The sequence below is a fragment of the Strix uralensis genome, chromosome Z, assembly GCF_047716275.1.
Source record: "Strix uralensis isolate ZFMK-TIS-50842 chromosome Z, bStrUra1, whole genome shotgun sequence".
In the NCBI taxonomy this organism is placed as follows: Eukaryota; Metazoa; Chordata; class Aves; order Strigiformes; family Strigidae; genus Strix; species Strix uralensis.
This window is the reverse complement of record NC_134012.1, coordinates 9,254,607-9,275,957: the sequence shown is the minus strand read 5'-3', so window position 1 is coordinate 9,275,957 and position 21,351 is coordinate 9,254,607.

Below are 21,351 nucleotides of genomic sequence, written 5' to 3'. Positions count from 1 at the left end.
ACTCATGAGGACAAAGCCCGCACATCTTGTTCAATAGTTACTATAGTGTTCACAGTCACGTCCTTGGAGAGGCTTGAAAAAACCACGCCTGGATTAAGGCCAAGCACACAAGTATTTCCATAGCAGTTTTAGATAGGACCAGGTACCCTGAACGTATTATTATATTGGATGAGAAAAGGGGCTCCTGTGTTCATGGAGGTGCTGGGAATGCCACAGCACGTCCTGGAAACATGAAGGAACGAAGGTCATTGGAACTAGGCGTCAGCATGGAGTCAGCAGGAGAAACCCTGCTGGCCCCACCTAATAACCTTCTGTGGTGAAATGACTGGCTGGGGAGACGAGAGGAGTGTGGTGGCCACTGTCCACCCAGACGTGAGGAAGGCTTTCCGCAGCGTCTGCCAGAATAGCCCCGTGGAGACGCTGAAGCAGCGTGGGCTGGCTGAGGAGAGGGGGAGGTGGGTAGAAAATGGCTGACCAGCCAAGGCCAGAGGGTGGTGAGCAGCGGCACCAAGTGCAGCTGGAGCCCGGGAGCCAGCGGGGAAGCCCAAGGCAAGAGGCATTGCCAGCAGGTGGAGGGAGGGGGGGTCCTTCCCTCTGCTCCGTCCTGCGCTGGGCTCCCCAGGGCAAGAGAGGCGGGGCCATGCTAGAGAGGCGGGGCCATGCTGGAGAGAACGCCCAGCCCGTGGCCCCTCCCACTGTCCGTTGGGGTCGGGCTGTCAGTCATTTGGAGCCAACAGCCCCCAGCTCCGGCAGCACGGAGCTGTGCTGGCCCGGAGCGGCACTGGGAGGAGGCAGGGTCTGGCTGAGCAGTGCTGACCAGGCTCCGGCAACCCGCTTCCCATCCTCGCTGTCACCGTCTGGGCCGCATCCTTGGTGCACAGCGAGGGTCCTCCTGTCCCGGGCAGGATGGGCCAGGCCAACGGCTGCTGCGGCTCCAGGTGGGCTCCCCCCGTGGCTTGGGGACAGAGGGGCACGGCCAGGCCCCGCAGCAGCGGCCTTTCTGATGCCTGCCGTGCTCTGCTCCGCAGGGACGCTCTCGCCGATGCAGACATGGTGCTGAGCGCAGACGTGTAGCTGACCCGGGGCTGCAAGAGGAGCGAGAGGCGCCTTCTCCTCCTCCAGGAGGAACTGGTGGTCACCAAGCTGCGGTAAGACCCTCCAACCTAGCTGCCCTTGCCCCATCCCTGGCCCTGGCTGAAGGGCTGGGACACCATGGCCCCCGGCCCTGGGACCTGTGTGCTGGATGCACCAATGCCCGTCCCAAGGGTAGGGGGGGAGCAGGGCTCTGCCCGGGGGGGGCACCCCAAGGAGGCCACCTCCAGCTCACTGCCTGCCTCTGCTCTCTGCAGAGGTGGCACCACCCTGCGCCCACAGCTCCGCCTGGCCCTGGACCAGCTGTGGGTGCTGAGTGACGGGAAGGAGGCGGCATGGGAGGAAGAGGTGGAGGGTGTCGGCAGCCGCGAGGAGAGGAGCTCCCTCATCTTCCTCTGGCCCAGGGGCTCCTGCACTGCCACTTTCGGGTGAGTCGTGGTGCCACATCCCACGGCCGGGCAGGAGAGGTTCCTGTGAAGGGCCTCTGCCCTCCGTGCAGAGCCTGGGCAGAGAGCGGACAGCACGCCGGCAGGGAGGGATGGGGGACATTTCTGCGTCCTGCATCCCCTGGTCACCTTTTGATCCCCAGAAGGGAAGGGCCAAAGCAGGTGCTGTGGCAGGACAGAGGGAGCCAGGGTCTGGGCAGTGTCTCTGTCCCGCCCCACGGGGCTTCGTCCTGCCCCTGTGTCCTTCCCCACGGGGCAGGGCTGTGCAGGCATCCGCCTCTGCCCACGGGCTGGGGGGCAGCGGGGCCTGACACTGTTTCTCCTCTTGCTGCAGCTCCCAGGCGCAGAAGGAGCTGTGGGTGCATACATTGCTGGGGTAAGCTGGGGGGTGCTGCAGGCACAGCCAGATGGGGGAACACAGCTCCCCAGCTGGGGAGAGGTGCCTCCGCGGCTGCAGGCAGCTCGCGGGGAGAGCTGCCTGATGAGAGAGAAGAGGGGGCTTGGGGCTCACCCAGCTCTCTCCCTGTCCCTTCCTGGTGCACAGGACACCCGACGGAGCCAAGAAGCCCCGAGTAAACCTTGTCCCGTCACTCAAGCTCCTGGAGAAGGAACTGAGCCGCCGCCATGCCGTGAGTGTCTCTCTGGCCTGGGCGCTGTCCCCAGCACTGCTCCTCCAGCCTAGCAGCACAGGCATCACTGCTCACCTTCTGCCACTGCTTCTCTCTTGCCAGGGGAGGCTGTTCAGCACCAGGAGCCTGGAGAGGCTGGTGGAGGGCCAGGCAGAGGTGAGAACGGCTGCCTTTCCCCTCTGGCTGTGCTGGGGTGCAGGGATGGGCGTGCAGTGGGGTGAGCTTGCGAGGGAGGGAGGGAGAGAGGGTCCCTTGGTGCAATTCAGGGAGTGGGGAGGGTTGAGGAGCCACCAGGAATGCCGGCATATCCTCGCTGGTGGCACTGGGAGGAAACCTGCCACACGGGGCAGAGGGCCCGTGAGGGCAGCGGGTCCCCACTCCGCGGTGCTCAGGCTGCTGGTGCCGGGTTCTTGCAGGCTGATCTCAAGCAAGGGCCTCCAACGGTCCCGTCTAGCAGTGAAGGGGACTTTGCCACTCACCAGGTGAGTTTGGGAAAAAAAAGCCCCTCCTGCAAGCGGCTGGGCTGTGCTCACGTGTCCCTTGAGTGTCCTCATGCAGGTTGGGCAGCCCGAGGGAGGACATCAGCTGGAGGAGGAAGGACAGCGCTGGGCAGCGGCCGATGGATGTGGCTCTGCAGGGACACACAGCCTCTGGTGCTGCCCACAGCCTGGAGGAGGACAGGGCCAGGACTGGGCCAGGCTGTCCCAGGCTTCCAGGAGCCCCTGAGCCGGAGCTGTTGAGCTGGAGCCATGGTTCCAGCTGCCGGCTCCCTGCCTGTCCTGCCACACTGCTCAGCACGGTGCTGCAGGCAGGGCAGGGCAGGGCAGGGCAGGCTCCGGGAGCACTGGCCTGGCGGCATCCACTGACGGGCTCTTGCTCTTTTCCTTTGCAACAGGAGGGATCAGCAGCAGCAGCAGCAGTAGCAGGAGGAGGAGGCGGGGGCTGCCCTGGCCCTTTGGTCTGCGGCGGAGCCCGGCCGCTGCCCCGGCGCCAGGGCAGGCGGGCTCCGGCTGCAGCAGGGTGCTCTTTGGGCAGCCCCTGGCAGCCCTCTGCGGGGAGGATGGCACACTGCCCCGGCCCATCCAGGTCAGCCAGCCTGTCCAGGGGGTCCCCAGCCCTCCCTCCACAGGCTCCGGAGGGGCAGCGGGTGTCCCCAAGAGCTCCGGGGATGGGGCACTGGGCTCTTCACCCCCAGCACGGACCCAGCTCTGGGGCAGTGCTCTGGCCACTGCTGCTGGAAGGCGGCTCCTCAGCCATGCAGCTGTCCTCCTGCCTGTCCTGCAGGAGCTGCTGGCTGTGCTGCAGCAGGAAGGACCGTCGACGGAGGGGATATTCCGCAGAGCCGCCGGTGGGACAGAGCTTCGGGAGCTGCGGGAGGCCTTGGACTGCGGCGCAGACGTCGACCTGGGAAGCCAGCCCGCGCTGCTGCTGGCCGCCATCCTGAAGGTGAGCGCTTCTGCCCTGCGGCTGGAGGAGCTCCTGGCTGGCCCCGAGTGTTCAAAGGCTCACCTGGAGCCCTGGGCCTTGCAGGACTTCCTCCGGAGCATCCCCTGCAAGCTCCTCGTGACCGACCTCTACGAGGACTGGATGGCGGCGATGCAGAAGGCCAGCAGGGAGGAGAAGATCAGGGAGCTGAGAGCGTAAGTGTGGGCAGCAGCCTGCCTGTTGAGCAGGAGCCCTGACCGCTGGCCCAGAGCACCTGGAAAGCTGCGCTGGCTCCCACCGGCCTCGGGCGAGTCTGGGGAACGCTGTGGGCAACATCTGCTTTATTAGCGCCGTGTTCCTGTTCCCCCAGGGTGGCCGAGAAGTTGCCTGCAGCCAACCTCCTCCTCCTGAAGCGGCTGCTGTCCCTCCTCCAGCACATCAGCCACCATGCAGCCACCAGCAGGATGGGCTGCAGCAACCTGGCCGTCTGCATTGGGCCAAACCTACTGAGCCCAGCCCATGCGGACCTGCTCCTGCTGGAGGCCATGCTGGAGGTCACCCACAAGGTACACATCCCACCCGCTGGGGCAGCCTTCCCGGCCCACCAGCGCTTGGCTGCGCAGAGGGCTCTGCAGGCCTCCTCCCACCAGCAAATGCTGTCGGGGTGGCTGCCTGGAGGAGCAGCCCCACAGCCACAGGCTCTGGGCAGGAGCAGGGGGCAGGGGTGGGAAAGGCTGCTTGGTCCCTTGTCAGGCAGCAGGATTGAGACCCACCGTTTGATGTGTGCAGGTGAATGTGCTGGTGGAGTTTCTGGTGGAGAACTGCAGGGAGCTCTTTGAGGAGGAAGCGGGCAGCCTTTCCAGCCCAGCAGACAAGGAGCTGCCAGCCCCCCTGGAGAGATTCAGAGGTGAGAGGGGGGGACTGAGGGTTGGCACCGGCTGGGGCTTGGGACACCAGAAACCTCCGTGTTGCTTCTGACAGGGCTGGGCATCGGGTGTTGTCCTCTCAGCCTCGCTTGTCCTGTGGCCTCTCTTTGGCCACTGCTCTCCAAACATGAATGTTTTCCTCTGCAGGATGAGCTGAAGCCTGCAGACAGGGCATCGGAGGGCTGACCACAGAAGTGTAGGGCTTTGGGTGGGGGTTGCTTTAGCTCTGTTTGCTTCCAAGAAGTCACCATGTTGCACATGCTTTTGCTTTCTAGACCTGAGTTTGGAAGAGAAAAGTGTCCCTACAGGCAAAGTGGACACTGAGCACCGGGCAGAAGCTTTGCTGCATGCACCCCCCTCTCTGCTCGGTGTCCTCACGGAAACCGGTGGGAGATGCGGCGGTGGAGTCTGAAGTGGGAGAGGTACGTCAGCTCCCCAAACACGGTGACAGCGTGTCTGGTGTAGGAGGGGAGTTGCTGCTGTGCCTCTGCCTGGCAGTAGAGCTGGTGTGGGTTTGGGTTATTCCTCCACCCCTTGGGATGATACATAGCAAGGGAAATCAGCAAGGTTGTGTCTCAAATGCACTTGGCAGGTGCTTAATCAAACCAAAGGCCCACAAAATGCCCACAAAGAGGCAGAGGGGAGCAGCTGTCAACTTCAGGGGGGTTTTGCTCAGGCCCTACTTCATCAGAGCTTCCTCAGGTCTATTTGGGGGTCAGCAGGGCGACTGTGTGAACTGTGGCTGATGCAAACCAGCCCAAGGCATCTCCTCTGGAGATCTCAGGTACCAATTTAGCAAAGAGTCGCTTACCACTCCAGGTCACCCCTTGCCACATGCCAACTGTGACATTTCTGGTTTAGGCACCACCAGCTTTGCCTCCAGCTACCCCCGAGAGCATGGCAGACTCCCTGGGGCGCCCAGAACAACTGGCCAGGTTTCCAGAGGAAAGAAGGTAAAATGAGGTCGCTTTGGTTAAAATCAGAACTGACTCCAGTGGGTCGTGGCTTTCCCTATCTAATCCCACTGTGGGATGGAAAGGTTTGCAGGCTCTGCCCAGGATGAGGAGAAGAAGAGGAGCCGGAAGAGAAGAGAGACCTGGGGAGAAGAGAGCGAAAGCTGCGCGGAAAAGAAGAGGAGGAAGAGAGAAGGTGCTTCTGGCGACGGACCAGCGAAAAGACGCAGGAAGGCGCAGCAGGTCAGGCAGCCCAGGTGCGTGCCAGGCTCTCTGCCCATCTTTCACACCTCTCCACACTCCTCTGCGTCAGCCCAACGCGCTGGCGAGGGACAGCGAGGGACGGTGCTGCGTGGGGTCTGGAAATAACTCCCTGGCAGGGCCCAGGGGCTCCCAGCCGAGCCCTGCGGCATGGCACAGGGGCACTGCGCGTCTCTGCGCGCTCGGGGCTCGAAGGGCATTGCCCGGGGGACGAGGCACCAGAGCCACCCCGTAGCCAGCGCCAGCAACAGCTCTCTGCTCTGGGCCGTCAGCAATTCCTCACACACAGTGTTCCCCAGAGAGGGCAGCACAACCCTGCCTCTTCCTGCCACCAGGGATTCACCAGAGCTTTCTGACTCTGTCCTTGCAGGTGCCGATTCATTGTCACCGCCTGATCCGCTGACTTTGGGGCCCCCAGCGTTGCTGTTTGCAATAAAAAGTTGTTTTCTCTCTTGTGACCGAGTCTGCCACAAGACATTCTGGAGTGGGGGCTGTTGTTCTGTGATGGATCCTGGGGGAGGAGTTTGGGATGGTCCCTTGTCCCAGCACCCTTCCCAGTGGGCGTCAGGGCTGAGTCGAGGTGCTGTAGGGGGGAAACCCAAGCCCAGAGTCACGCAGGAGGGTGGACGTTGGACGGAGCAAGTGACAAGAACAGTGACAAGTCGGTATCACTCAATCTAAACATAGCTGTCCCCAACCCCCCTGACACCTGAGGATGAACTGGGACACAAGGGGGTTTATTTTCTGCCAAATTACCCTTTAATGTGACAGGTGTCAATGTTGGGGACACTCCAGGGATGGAGACGTCACCACAGACACCCTGGGGACATCCTTGTCCCCTCCCAGTTGAGGGCCATCAAAGTGGGGTGCACCCCAGGGATGGGGATGTCCCCAAGAGCCAGCTTGGGGTCTCCTGTGTCCCCTCAAAGTCATGGGATATCAACGTGGGGGACACCCCGAGGATGGGAGCATCACTAAAAGCCACCTTGGGGTCCCTCAAGGTCATGGGGCATCAACGTGAGGGACACCTCATGGATGGGAATGTCCCCAAGAGCCCCCTTGGTGTCCCCATGTCCCCTCCCATGCCCAGGGTGATGATTTGGGGACCTTCAGGAGACCCTGAGTGGTGTGTGGGGGGTGTCCCCATGGCCCCCCAGGGTGTCCCTGTGTCCCCCATCCTGGTCGATGCCGTGGATGTACAAGTGGAGGCTTTTGGTGGGATTCCTCATCAGCCTGGTGTTGTCCCCTTCCTGGGGGATGGGGGGGGGACACACGGGTGACAACAGGCTCCCCAAATCTGAGGGGAGTGGTTGTGGGGGTCACTGGGACACCCCGCCTTCCCAGGTATCCTTGAGAGTTTGGGAGTGCAGGGACAGGGGTGTGGCATCGGTGGGACCCCCCCCAAAAACACTGCAGGGGATGGTGGGGACAGCAGGGACACAGTGTGTGGGGCAATGGGGGGGTGTGTGGGGGGGTGACAGTTCTGGGCCCCCCCAAAGCCCCTGCAGGGGAAAGTAGGGATGTGGAGGAGGGGGTTGGGGGTCCCAGTGGGGGAACTGGGGGTGCAGGAGGAGGGGTGACATCACTGGAACCTCCCTCAGACCCCTGCAGGGGACAGTAGGGATGGGGGCTCCCAAATAGGGAACTGAGGGTCTCTGGGAGGTTAAGGTGGAGTCCTCCCAGTTTTGGGGGATCCTGGGGAGGTTTTGGTGGTCCCAGAGGGGCTTAGGGGTCCCAGAGGGTTGACGGGGGTCCCCCTGATTTTGGGGAGCCTCGGGGATTTTGGGGGTCCTAGGGGGAGTTTGAGGGGGTCCCCACTATTTTGGGGGGCTTGGGGGGGAGTTGGTGGTTCCAAGGGGACAAGACTGCTCGGGAAGAAAAAAGAAGCTCTTCTCTTCAGCACCAACCCTCTGCGCACCACCCACCACCCCCAAAAAAGCGCCCTCCTTCCCTGTTCCCCCTTCCTCCTTCATTCTGCAAAGCTGTGTGGCAGCGACGTTATGATGAAGTGATAAAGAGCTCACTTTGGAGCTGGAGGAGGAAAAAACCACAGAGTCCTCTCAGGTCTCATTTCAAGGACTCAGAAACCTTAAAACATGCAGAGGGAATCTACTTGCTGCATCCCGAGTTTGTCAGCAACCTCCTGCTATTTCTTCGCCAAACACTCCTGCAAACTAACCTGTGGCATATTTTCTTAGGTGTGTGTCTTTAATAACCATTGCCTCTTTTTACCTTTCCTGATTTTTTCTTATCTTTAATTTCTTGAGCTTTCTGATTCACACAATACGAGACAGAAAGCACAGAAGCAAGCTCTCTGCTGTATTGACCAACCAAGTCAATTTCCAGTGACCTGACATGGCTTGTAATATACAACACACCTAATTAAAGACACACCAAGCCAGGTCTCTTTCTATCCTATGTTGTTTATTGTTTGAAATCATGTCTTAATATTTTTTACATTTCATAAATATATTACTAAATTGTAGGACTAAAAATAAAACCATTATAATAAGCTCAATTGAGTTAGAATTCAACAGCACTGTCAAAGTCAGGAGCAGGGGCAGGAAGAACGTGATCTTCCCTCACACTGGGTGTGTGAACTTCTAGATGGAGACTTGGACCTTAAAAGAAAACACAACACAAAAACAAAATAAGTAAAGTTAATTCTAAGCAGTCACTCTCCCCATTTATTTCCTCCAAATTTGTTTTGGTTTTTGACTCTCCATATGCTCCTGTCAAAGCTTCTTTCAGCTGCTGACATACTACTACTGCAAATTGAAGAACTTGCCAACATGTAACAGTTTCTGCTTACAAGACAGAACAGCCACTGCTTTGTTAGTGCAAAAACATACAGGAAGGGAACCTCTATTTCCATGGGCTTCTATCACATGTAACACCATGTCACTACTTATTTGGCAGTTTGTACAGGATGCAAAATACTGGTACTGCAATCTTACCTACAGGACCATTTAACCCACACTTCTAGCCCAGAGGTCCTAGACAAATTTTCACATACCTCTGGCTCTAACCAAGGGCAGTGGCTGCACTGCAGGAAAATTAATTTCTAAAAGCTTCTGAAGTCAGCCTCTAGTGATAGGACTCAACGCTCTTACTGTAGGAAAGATGCTGACAGCATTACTAAGAGAGAGCTATTCAGACTCCTGCCCAAGTGAATTCTGGGCACAGAAAACATCAGCTACCCCGAGTCTTTTCTTCACAATCTTTTCTTTCATTATTTTTAAAGAACCATTTCACATTATTCCGCATATGTTCATTAGCATCGTTCCTCCTCTCAAAGTCCTTCACCCATTTAAGATTTCCTTACAAACAAGTCTGATCTTTTAGTTCCTAAGAAAAAATGATCAACATCAAGAAATTCCTAGGAAAGCCACCGGTTTGCAGTCCAGCGTGACATCTCCCCGTGTACCCGCAGGAGATAAACAAAAGAGGAGCTGAAGACAATTTATCTCCCATATCTCCTCCCAAGTGCTTTGAGGTAACGGTTACACTCAGAACAGGGAGACACAGAAAATCCAGCAACTAGACCTCTTCAGGTTCTGGCCTCCTCACGGCTGTCAGGAGGTGAAGGGTATCACTGCAGAGAAGCTTTAGTGAAAGAGACACCTGCTCCTCAGCAACTGCTGCCAAACTGTAACTCTCAGTCAACTGTAATCTCTGATGTAGCTGAGCTAGTAACCTACATACGGAACTCCTCTCCCTCCTAACCCCTGGAATCACCCCATCCATCTGGAGAGGGGCAGTGAAGATCCTCCTGATTCCTCTAGCGAGCTGGCTTCTCCGTTACAGACATGTAAAGCAGTTACCTGGAAAACGAACGCCTGCGCTCCTTTGGAGTCTTTTTATATTCCATCCATTCCTGAATCATCTGTAAACTCATGAAGTCTGGACTTTTCATTTCCCTGTTAAAAGAAGTTTGACCTTTATTACAATTACAGCTTGACCTTTATCACAAAAAGGCACCAAGAAACAAAACATGGCCAATATGAGAAAATGCATACTGCTTGCAGATGCAAAGGTGGACGTGCTGTTTAAGCAAAACCAGTTTAGAATTCCTACAAGTCTTAGGGAAAGTTTTAGGCTGACATTCGTCTTGTTTTAGTTTTGCATGTTCACCATCTCCACCGAGAAAGTCTATTGGAGAAAACACTCTGTCAGTTTTGCTGATGTCAGATGCACTCGAGTGTAACTGCCGTCCGACAGGCCATCGAAACACAAACATGAAAAACAGCCCAACTTCACTGAGTCAAGCCCCCACTCTTCTTTAAGTCTCGTTGTTCTCTGTCAAACTCCTCCCTAGACAAGGGAGGCCAAAGGCACCCTGCTTGTGTCAGAAATCGCAGCAGGACCAGGGCAGCGACAGTCCCCCTGTCCGCGGCTCTGGTGAGGTTTTTTTCCAACCTCAGTGATTCTACAATTCTCCAAAAGAGGTTTTTGTGTCATTGGGATGGCATGTGAATAAGCCATTGGAACTGCTTCTGGTCCTCAAGCTGGTGACGTGTCTGCAGGAGCTGGGGGATATCCTGGAGAAGGGAGAGTGCACCCAGCAGACGGAGGCTGCCCAGGTGGAAACTGAGGAGGAAACGGTTGTGGTGGTACCCCTGGGGGAAGAGGACGTGCGGGCAGTGGTGGAGGATACAAGGGAGGTGGAGGCACAGGCACAGAGAGCGGTGTTAATGCTGGTAGTGTTGGGGCTTGAGTCCTCTGGGTACGTTCACTGTGCGGGCGTCCGCGATTTGAGCTTCTAAAGTAACGCCAAAACACGAGTCACTCTTTGTTACACTCTGCCCTGATTTTAAAGAGGAAAGCGAATGGAGGAGGAGCGTGGTGGCGAGCACTTCTTGTTCTCAACTGAAGCATTTTTCTCCCCGCTTTTTGTTCATTTGAGACTACGCTCATTTCTTGGTCCTCAGACTTGCCTTGCACATCGTCACTCCCAGCAAATCCCTCAGTCTCCCCTTCTTATGGTCAGTTTGGCAACTGTGGCTGGAGGCTGCCCGTGCTAAAAGAGACACGTGCCAAGCGCTCCTCTGACACACCTTGACACCCTTAATACTTCACAGTTCTGATCTTCAAAGTACTGCACAGACATTAACTCATCTTCTCTCAAACTTCTTTTAACATCTTCCGCACACGCTTCCTAGGTTGTTGCCTCATGGTGACAGCTTTGGCCTGTTCTTGGCCCTGAATTGTTATTTTTTGCTTACTGAACTTGAGGTTTTAGACAATCTGTGGGATGGACCCTGGTTTTTGTTCTGACTTATTTTTAAGATTTTATACACACAGTGCACCCTTACAATCTCTCTATAACAAATAGATACCAAAAGGAAGGACTAACCTGACGCTGCAATAAACCAAAAGAGACTCCTCTCTCTCCAACCAAGAGAAAGCAGCTTGGCTATTTGAGATGACTAAGTAGTAAAATAACAGCGTTGCCTTTTCCAGTAGTTTGCTCAATCAGTATTAGCTAAGTTGTTAAAAAAAGAATATTGGAGACTGATTTCTATTGGGAAATCAATTTCTTCAGCCCTATTCAGCCAGTAACCAAGAGGGTGCCTTTCCATCTGATCCTTTAATTATGTTTCATTTTTACATGTAATTATGATTTCATCACAAAGACTTCATTCTTCAGAGTCCTCTTTTCAATCATGTACTGGAGTTTTATTTTAAATAATCTTCCTGAGAGCACAGATCCCCTTTGTGAAGGCCAATTCAAATTAAGCCATTTTAAAATTAATTACCACATGTATTCTCCACAACGATCTGTGCATACTTATTCCCTTATAAATCAGCTGTTGTGTCCGTTATGTGTCACGGCCTCATTTAACAGGTTACAAGCAGCAATATATTGAATTTCTGTAGCATACTTACACTTCCCAGTCTGGTCTGCCACTCGCCGAGGAAATTTTGCCAGCTCTCATTGGATGACCTTTTGGCATGGGGGGAGAAAAAAAAATCCCCTTCAGTTTACCTGAAGAGAATTTTTTAACAGAAATTTGTAAGTTACGGTTACTTACCAGTTGTGGGTACTGATCGTCCTTGGTACCCCAGAAGACTCGGCAATGCTGGCCGTCTCAGTGCAGGAACCTGATAGCCCTTGTGAATCAGTGCAAACAGTTGGAAAATAAGCTCTACTAAAACACAAGAATCACTGCATATGGTGGAAGAAAACCTGCCTTCTCTTCCCAGAAACCAGGGATTGACAGGGGGGAAGATTGGGGACGTTCCGTGGCAGCCACCAGCACAGCAGGAGGGTTCAGAGCCACGCGTGCTGGTGGAGGTGCTGGTGGCTGCTGCTGCTGCTGCCTGTGCATATGGATCCTCTGTGCATAACCAGTTCCATTTTTGAAGTTGTTCACAGTCTAGAGGCAGAAAAACATTTACAAAGAGGTAACATGAACCTTCTGTATCTCTAGGAACAAAAGCCTCCACAGAGTAAAATTACTTGTGTATTCCCATATATACTATCCATCCTAAAATAAACCAACATACGGATATATTCAGATTAGATCTAAGGAAGAAATTCCTCCCTGTGAGGGTGGTGAGGCCCTGGCACAGGTTGCCCAGAGAAGCTGTGGGTGCCCCCTCCCTGGAAGGGTTCAAGGCCAGGATGGACGGGCCTTTGGGCAACCTGGGCTAGTGGAAGGGGTCCCTGCCCGGGGCAGGGGGGTGGGACTGGATGGGCTTTACGTTCCCTTCCAAGCCAAACCCTTCTGTGATACATGAACGCATCCCATTAAACACTGACATTAATGATTGGTAACTCAGAGTATCTATATGTAAAGTACTTCAGTGTTAACACTGAATTTGAAACTGAGGCAATCCTGTTAAGTTTCTGGTAAAATGTGCTGTTGGGGTGCAAGCTTTGTGGAGAAATCCTCTTGCACCCCGGCGCCGGAGTAAACATACCTGCTTTATAACTCTATTCGAGTTGTAGAGTCTGTTTCTGTGAATCAGGTCAAACAGAAATTCTGGGGTAAAACTGGGGGATTTGGTGGTCAAACATCGATCTGGAGACCAAGGGCCATTTTGGGGTGAAAAGGGGGGGTTGGGGATCAGGGGGACTCACCCCGCAGCACCCAGGTGAGGGTGGCCCCGGTGATGGTGGAGGCGCCGTCCCCCACTCCCACGGCATCCCAGCACTGGTACTGGAGGTAGTCGGGGCTGACTCTCTTGGGGTACCCCTGGAGTAGCAGCACCCGTGGAGGGGGGTGGGGGACAGGTACCCCTGGGACACCCAGGAATCCCAAATCCCCCCTGCAACCCACCCAAACTGCATTTGCAACCCCCAGGTCCCTCCAAAACACCCTCACCCCCTCCAAACCCCCCCAACCTCATTAGTGCCACCCCCAGATCCTATTGGCCCTCCAGTTCTCAATTTTACCCCCCCAAAACCCCAAATATCTACCCCAGGACCCTACCAGCCCACCCCCAGGACTCCCCTAAGTCTCATTACCCCCCCAGGAGACCCCCAGTACCCCAATAACACCCCCCAAGCACCAAGACCCTCCGCCAGACCCAAATACCTCCCTCACGACACCCCCAGGACCCCAATACCTCTCCCGGAACCCCCACCAGGATGTCACCAATCCACCCCCCTCAGACACCAGTATCTCCCTCAAGACCCCCCCCCCGAGGACCCCAATAATGCTCCCAAACTCCTCCAGGACCCCCATCCAACCACAACTCCATTACACTGCCTCTAGAATCCAAATAACCCCCCAGGACACCAATAACCCCCACAACTCCCACAGAACCCCAATAACACCCCCCCAAGAATCCCCCCGGGTCCCCAATCCCCCCCTCACGGCACAGGCAGGAGTGTGGGCAGGTGCTGGGCGGGGACAACGTGCTGGAGCCCCCCCGGGGGTCCCCCTCGCCCCCACAGGGCCTACTTCCTGCTGACAGTCTGCGAGGGCTTATGGTCTGCAGTGAGGCGGCCTAGGCAGGAGGTCCTCCAGCTCTCTGTGGTCTGCACTGAGGGATGTTCCAGGAAGAGAGTTTGGTTCACCCAGCAAGTGGGAATTCCTCCTTTTCAAACACTCACTTTGTTCTGGATGGCTGAATGAACAGTCTTCCTGCAAAGGTGGCACCAGCACCAGCACCAGCACCAGTGGTGGTGGCTCCGGCCTAGCAGTGGGTGAGTGCAGGGGCTGGGGCTGATTTCCCTGGAGGGGGTGGTGGGATCGCCGGGGAAGGGGAAGCTTTGGTCTAAAAACCCAAACTTTTTCATGGTTCTGATTTTTTAAAAAAAAAAGGTTTGTTGTCACAGTTCAGGCTGTTCAGACGTTCTGATGTGTGACTGTGCTTGTCCTTTTACCTTGAACTTGGTGGGTCTTTGCTGTCTGTAAGGGTCTGTTGTGTCTGCAGGGTTTATCTGTCAGGTTACCCCAGGGAAAGTGAATTTTAGTCCTTTATTTTTACTTGAAGTGTGAAAGAAGTGACGCAGTTAATATTTTCTGCTCTCTGTGGTGATTTGGGTTGGGTGGGTTCAATCTGATGAAACACCTCAGAGTGGTGCTTCAGAGGGTGCCAGTCACCAGAGCCAAGAGGTGCTGATCAGAAACCGGCATTAAGCCCGAGGGCGAGAGCTGGGAGAGCTGGGGGCAGGGGGCGCGGGGTGAGCAGGGGTGTGTGCTGGAGCCCAGCCCCTTTGCAGAGCCCCACTGCTCCTCTGGCTTTACTGGACAAAGCTCAGTTTCTGTGCAGAGCTTCTAATTTGCACCTTTCCCAAAAGACAAATCCTGTTTGTTTCAAGTTGGAACGACCCTGCTCTGCTTTCAGAAAAGAATCTCTTGACATCTGCAGGCAGAGCAGAAGTCTCACACAATGAAGGTACAAGAAGTAATTGAAAAGTAATTAAAGGACAAGTTTCTGTGTGCTGGGATCCTGGGAGTGCTTCTGGTTGCGAAATCCGGCAGCACCACTTGCTCTGAGACTGCAAACAGCCGGCAGAGCTCCTGCCGTGGGTGGCACTGCTTCAGCCTCCCCCGTCAGCTGCTCCTTCATCTCCACCTCTCTGCTCTGCACCAGCTCTGCATTAAATAGTCGCTTTTCACTGCATGTAGCTGTGGATTGCTGTAAACGTGATGTAACTGGTTGCCACCGTTCTTCTTTGCAAGCTTGTCCCGCCCGATGTGCTGTCAGTCTGCAGATCGTCACCTCGTTCCTAGGTGAGTGTTGGTGCTTCTCCTGGGGTCTCCTGTGCATCTTCTTAAATGTTGACAAAATGCCTGTGTGGAAATAGAATTAATCATGAGAATAATTGATAAGGAAGAATTAATCAAGATTTAAACAAAACCAGGCTCCTGTCCAGAACACCGGTGTAGTTCATCTTGCCTGTTTTTGCTTCCCGTCGCTTTCAAGCTCCTGTTCAGTTCTGCTCTGCCCTGCATCTCTGCTTGTTCTCGTCCCAATTTCATGTAGCCAGGCAGACCGACTTCCTCCTCCTCCTTTTCTCTGGTTTTCTCCCTGTGAAATCTGTTTCTGTAATTGCCTGGTCTTCATGGAAACACATTTAAAAACTGCTCTCGCAGGTTCCCCCCTTTCAGGAGGTGGCTGTGGCTGCAGGGATGCCGTGTGAAGCAGGTGGGACAGGGCTGGTGTCTGCTCCGGGTCGGGGTTTGCACCCCTCGGGTGCTGCGGAGAGGCAGGGTGCTGTGGGCTCGCGGCGGTAGCTCGGGCTCGGAGCAGAACTTGGTCTTTGGGGAAAACGTCTGTAGATCAGTACTGAAACAGTCATGAAATACTGTGATTAAGCATCCCTAAGCTGCCTTCTGCAACTTCCTGAATACCACAAAAGCAGACCCACGGTAGTTCTTTGCTTGTCTGCATGGATGGCTGCAAAGTCTGGCCTTCCTGCAGAGGGTATTCCTAATTTTGTGGGAAGAGAAGAGAAGAGGAGGACTGACTTGAGTCAAAGTTGGCTCTGTGTGAATGAGGAATAATTTCCATTTTGCTGTCTTAGCTACCTTGCACCTCCTCGCTGTGTTTCTGAGCACGTGCCATCTTGACTTAACCAAAGCAGAAAAAGGGCTTAGAAATGACTGTGCTGCATCCTAAAAGGATAGTGCATGTTCTGACTTCTTGTATGGGGTGAAATTGCTACCGTCCAGTGAAGCTGGTGGTGTGTTCTCTTGAAGCAGAAGCTGGTGATTCTTAGTGTGCAAATTTCCAGCAAGATGTAGAGATGTTTCTGTATTCGAACTTGTGTCTCTTTTGGGGACACACCTTCCCACATCAGGAGGACTGTGCTTTAGACTTTTCCTTACTTTGGTGCCAAAAGCAGCAAAGCTTTTTGTCTTTAGAAGTGCTCAGCTAATTATTAAGAATATATCAGTAAAAGGATTGTTTATTCTCTTTTCCCTTATTGACGTTTTTCCTTTTGTATTTCCTTTTCTGTTGTTCAGTTCTTTACTTTCTTCACAGGAAAATGCTGTGCTGACTTATTCCCTGCTGCCTGTAGAAGGGCTCAGGCTCGCTCTTAGTTTTTGGGCTCTGCTTAGCCATAGAAGCTGGAACGAGGAGACCAACTTCCCAGTGTAGCGACAGTCGGGGGAACAATTAGCAATTGGATAAATTCTTCATGGAAGGGAGCATGTTCTTTGTCCTTCTAAAAACGAGCTGTAGTGTTTCTAGACAGACTCATCTCCTTGAAGTGAATAACAAAGACAAATACCAGGATGTGTGTTATCTAGGTGTTGCAGTAGAGACGGACACGACAAACATCAGATTGTGTGAAATGACCAAAAGGGCTGCAAAAGCCCCTTTATTGTTCTAACAAGCCTTTTTATAGCCTACTGCAAAGTAGGTGTTCATACAGGATCGGTTTACTTTAGTAACTAACAGTTCACGATTGGGTGATAGTTTCTCGCCTGAATCGTCAGGACAGTTCTTCTTATCTTAGTTCTCTAATCTTATTTCCATGGCACTTCTCAGGACTTTCTGGCCTCTCATGGATACACTGGAATCTCGTCAAGGTTAAATTCTTCTTCAGTTAAACTAGAGGCAGACCCGCTGCCTCCCCCGACAATGAAATCTTTCCTTCTGCATTTTTGCAGTTTATCTGGGAATCTTCAGCAGTTAATTCTGTGCTGAAGTTTCCCATCTCTCTGGTTTTAAGTGTATTCTCCTCTTTTATGTTTGCTCTTTGGCTTTTAGCCAATGCTGGAATGAAATGTAGCAATTTCAGTATCATTTTCTTGGGGGAGGTTTGGTTTTGTGTGTTGTTTGTTCTAACACTTATAACACCTATAACCTTATGAGCTTCAATAAGCCCAAATGCCGGGTGCTGCACTTGGGCCACAACAACCCCCAGCAGCGCTACAGGCTTGGGGAGGAGTGGCTGGAGAGCTGCCAGTCAGAGAGGGACCTGGGGGTGTTGATTGACAGCCGGCTGAACAGGAGCCAGCAGTGTGCCCAGGTGGCCAAGAAGGCCAATGGCATCCTGGCTTGTATCAGCAATATCATGGCCAGCAGGGACAGGGAAGTGATCTTAACCCTGTACTCGGCACTGGTGAGGCCGCACCTCGATGACTGTGTTCAGTTTTGGGCCCCTCACTGCAAAAAGGACATTGAATGACTCGAGCGTGTCCAGAGAAGGGCAACGAAGCTGGTGAAGGGTCTGGAGCACAGGTCATATGAGGAGTGGCTGAGGGAACTGGGGTTGTTTAGTCTGGAGAAGAGGAGACTGAGGAGAGACCTCATTGCCCTCTACAACTACCTGAAAGGAGGTTGCAGAGAATTGGGGATGAGTCTCTTGAACCAAGTAACAAGTGATAGGACAAGAGGTAATGGCCTCAAGTTGCGCTGGGGAAGGTTTAGACTGGATATTAGGAAACATTTCTTTACGGAATGGGTTGTTAGGTGTTTGAATGGGCTGCCCAGGGGGGTGGTGGAGTCCCCATCCCTGGAGGTGTTTAAGAGTAAAGTTGACTTAGCGCTGAGGGATATTGTGTAGTTGGGAACTGTCAGTGCTAGGTTAATGGTTGGACTAGATGATCTTCAAGGTCCTTTCCAACCTGGATGATTCTGTGAACACAGGTTATTTGTACCCCTGATTTGTTTTATAGAACTTGGTGTAGAATCTCCTGGTTGCTATTTTTTGTTTTGCATCTCTGGATGGGAAGTTGTTGCTGTCTAATCTGAGAGCGCTGCTGCCCTGGGACTGTGGGCCAGGATATTTTGTTTGCTGTTTTGTCTACCAGTAAAAATTCTTCAGAAATCTTAAAGAATATGTAAATAACAATAGTTTTGATGTTACAGAGTGTGTGTCAGTCTCACAGTTGCTGTGTCAAGTCGCTGGGATGTGGCAGGCTGTGGGTGAGGATCTGTTGCCCCTCGGGCCGTGCACCACCAGAGAGGTGACCAAACCACCACCACCCCGTGCTGCAGGGACAGGCAGGTGCTTCAGGCACCCTGGGCCCAGTGGTGACCCAATAAAGCTGTTGCTACCACCAAAGCTGCGCTTCACCCTGGACCCTCTGCGGAGTGGGGCTGTTAAGCCAATAGCCGCACCCTGAGCTCACAGGGCACGCACAAACTCCCGTAGCCCTCAGCAGAGGTAGCCGGCACCCCGGCCCTGAGGAGCCTAAGGGGCCTGAGGGGCCGAGGCCCAGCCGCCGCTCCAGCCGAGGGGGCCCGCGTGCTCCGCAGCGTCGGCTGTCCTGATTCGCCGGGGCACCCGAAGGCCACCTGAAGGCCCTGGCAGGGATTTCCAGGGTGTTTGTGTTCAGTTTTATGATATCTTGGGGCTACTGTGCTTGAGGGTTATGGGGTGGCAGGATTATGGGGTGGCAGGGTTATGGTATGCCAGAGGTTAAGCAAGTTAGGATTAAAGTGTGTTATTGTTATGGACCGGATCTGGGTTTGTTGGCCCTGAGTTCCTGGGGTTAGGTTATTTTTACCTTATGTTCTGTGTAATCTTTTTTTGTGAAGACTCCTTTTTTAGCTTGGCTTTTTAGGGATTGGATAGGGACCTTTGCTTTGTGTATGATGTGTCTTCTGGTTGATTTTTTGCTGTTTTGGTGGATTGTGTTGTCTTCTGTCTTGAAACCATCATCTCTGGCCTACTATGTATACAACAGGTCGGGCAGTGTCCCTTCTGATGCGGTCCCACTCATTTCTGGTGAGTTGGTAGGTGGGTGGGTGTGGAGAACTTGCGGTTCATGGAGAGTGACTGCCGGACGACTAATGGGCAATTCTGGGAAGGGCTGAGAGGACTTGTGGCCCCTAGATAACAACTGCCAGAGGACTACGTGTACTTCTCAGTTTATGTGAACTTCCAAATTCATGATCATTTCTCCTGCCTTGAGGAAGAGCCATGGGAAGACACCAGCCACACAGAAGGGCGAGGGTTTCCCCAAGGATACGTGGCTTTTTGTTTTTTGCTTTTGAGTAAGAAACCTGCAAAGAGGCTGCTATCGTTAAGTTTAGTGACATTTCGAAATGTCCTGGACTGAGTATCGCATGCCTTGAAACATTGCTGAAAAAATGGTGGAGGTTTGTCTGCGTCTTCTGGATGCTTCGGGTTTGAGCGTCTGCTCGTGGTGGTGACTTCATACAGCCCTTAGCTCCTGTCTCAAGGCACAGCATGTGCTTAGGGTGAGGCTCACCATCCATGACAGTGGATGTGAATCTGTATTTCAAGTAGATTTCTTGACCATTTTGATTTGGATGGCACAATTTCTTGTCAGATCTGATTTGATCATCCTTGGTTTTGCCTCTTCACGTGGCTGGAGAAGAGCTTGTAGGAGGAACAGGAGAGGGGTCAGTGCTGCCGTTTCTGCATTGGTACTGGAGTTATCAGGGTTAACTTCCATCTGCAGTTTCTTTGCAGGTATCTCTAAGCCACTTGTCTGTTTTGTGAGGGACTTCACAGGAGACCGTTTGTTCCTCATTAGTGCCCCAGAGGTTTACTTGTCATTTTTTGTTTGTTTGCTTGCCCGTTCGCTTTTTATTTGCAGTGCTTGATTTAAAAAACTTATTGTAGCTCTTTGGACTCCTCTCATTACAGGAAGTCTCTAGGATTTCTACCCAGGAGTGAGATGCCCAGAAAAGACTGTCCTTGTGCACTGCTGTCAGCCTTCAGTCTAGAGAAGTATCTGGTAGTGGTGTCTGTTTAATGGTCAGTGTAACTCAAATGCATCTTAAGTGGGGACCCTTTAGAGCAGAGAATGTGAGAAACACTTCAATGATGTGCATCTAGTGAGGATGGAAGTACGTGCTTAAATGTGCTTTTTTGGTTGTTTTTGCATTCTTTGGCAGGATTTACTTAAAGTCTACTTCAGCAGAATAAGAAGAAATCACTTCTGATTTCTGTGTCTGACTAAAAGAACTCACCTGCTCATACAGACAACTGATGTGCAGAGCCATTTTCTGTCATTACTGGGTACCGCGTCTGACGTGTCGTGCTTTCCCTGCACGTAGGGTGGTGGTTTGTGTGTGGCACTGGTCTGTGCTGCTGGGTCCACATCCCTGTTGGTTGCCAGATGCAAGGCAAAGGGCTTCTCCTCATTAGAAATTACTTATCAAATTTCAGAAACCATCTACATAAAAACGAAGCTTCCTAATCTCTTTGTGCACTAAGTAGAGAAGTGGTGCGGGGGTTTCAGGGCAGTGCCTCTGAAAGAGCCTTTAGGAGATCCCGTCCCTTGACTCTCGGATTGAGAGTCTGAGAAAGTCATGGGTGTTTTGGTGTTCACTAAAGGAGGTTTTTTTTCTTTTGTAGCTTACGTAGCTTATGTTTCTTATGTAGGAGAGTTGTGAGGCTGGGAGGAAAGACTCTGGGTAGGAGGGAATGTGCCTAGTTACATATCAAATGAAGATAAAATAAATATCTAAGTAAGGTCCAGCATAACTATTCAGAGTTTTGGCTGTTTAAATGTTGACCTGAGCTTTCACCAAAATGGATTTGCTTGCACTTCTCTTCTAGTTTGTGTGTAGGTACAGGAAAGAAGGCAGCAGATGTACACACAATCTAAAACCCCCTTGTATTGCCAACGATAAAGGTGCCTCTCAGCTGGGAGCCCAAGAAGGACCCTGTGTTACAATTCTTGATTCCTTATATGCAGTCTTAAGGCTATTCACATATGCATTTTCACAGTCTAAAAAAACTATTGGCCTCAGCCATGACATTGCTTGTTATCATTCACTTTTGAGTATTTGTCCACACGCCCCCCGTGCAAGCACGCTTAATGCACGTTAGCTCCGTTTGCACTGTTTTGTTGCATCTTTGCCACTTTCAGCGGTTTCTGTCTGGTTTCTTCTAACAATAGACCCACTTTATAGGTGATGTCACAGTTGGCCAAGTTCTCTTGCACATGTCTTCAAAGCCGTTTTTACATAGGAGCTGTTTCTTATGTGCCACAGCCTGCTGGTCAGCTTTTTCACCAGGACTATTTCAAAGCCTACACAGCAGGATGCAACTGCTGCCTGGCAAGTTTTCTTTATATCCCCCAGGAGCTCGATGGTGATAACGCCATTTGTAGCTTTCCGTGGGAGACAGGGAGGACCGAAGCTCTTGTATCCCAGCCTGCCTTGGTCTGGGAGGGCAAACTGAAAAGCACGTGGCGGTCACAGACACTTCTGTCCTGGGCTGTGA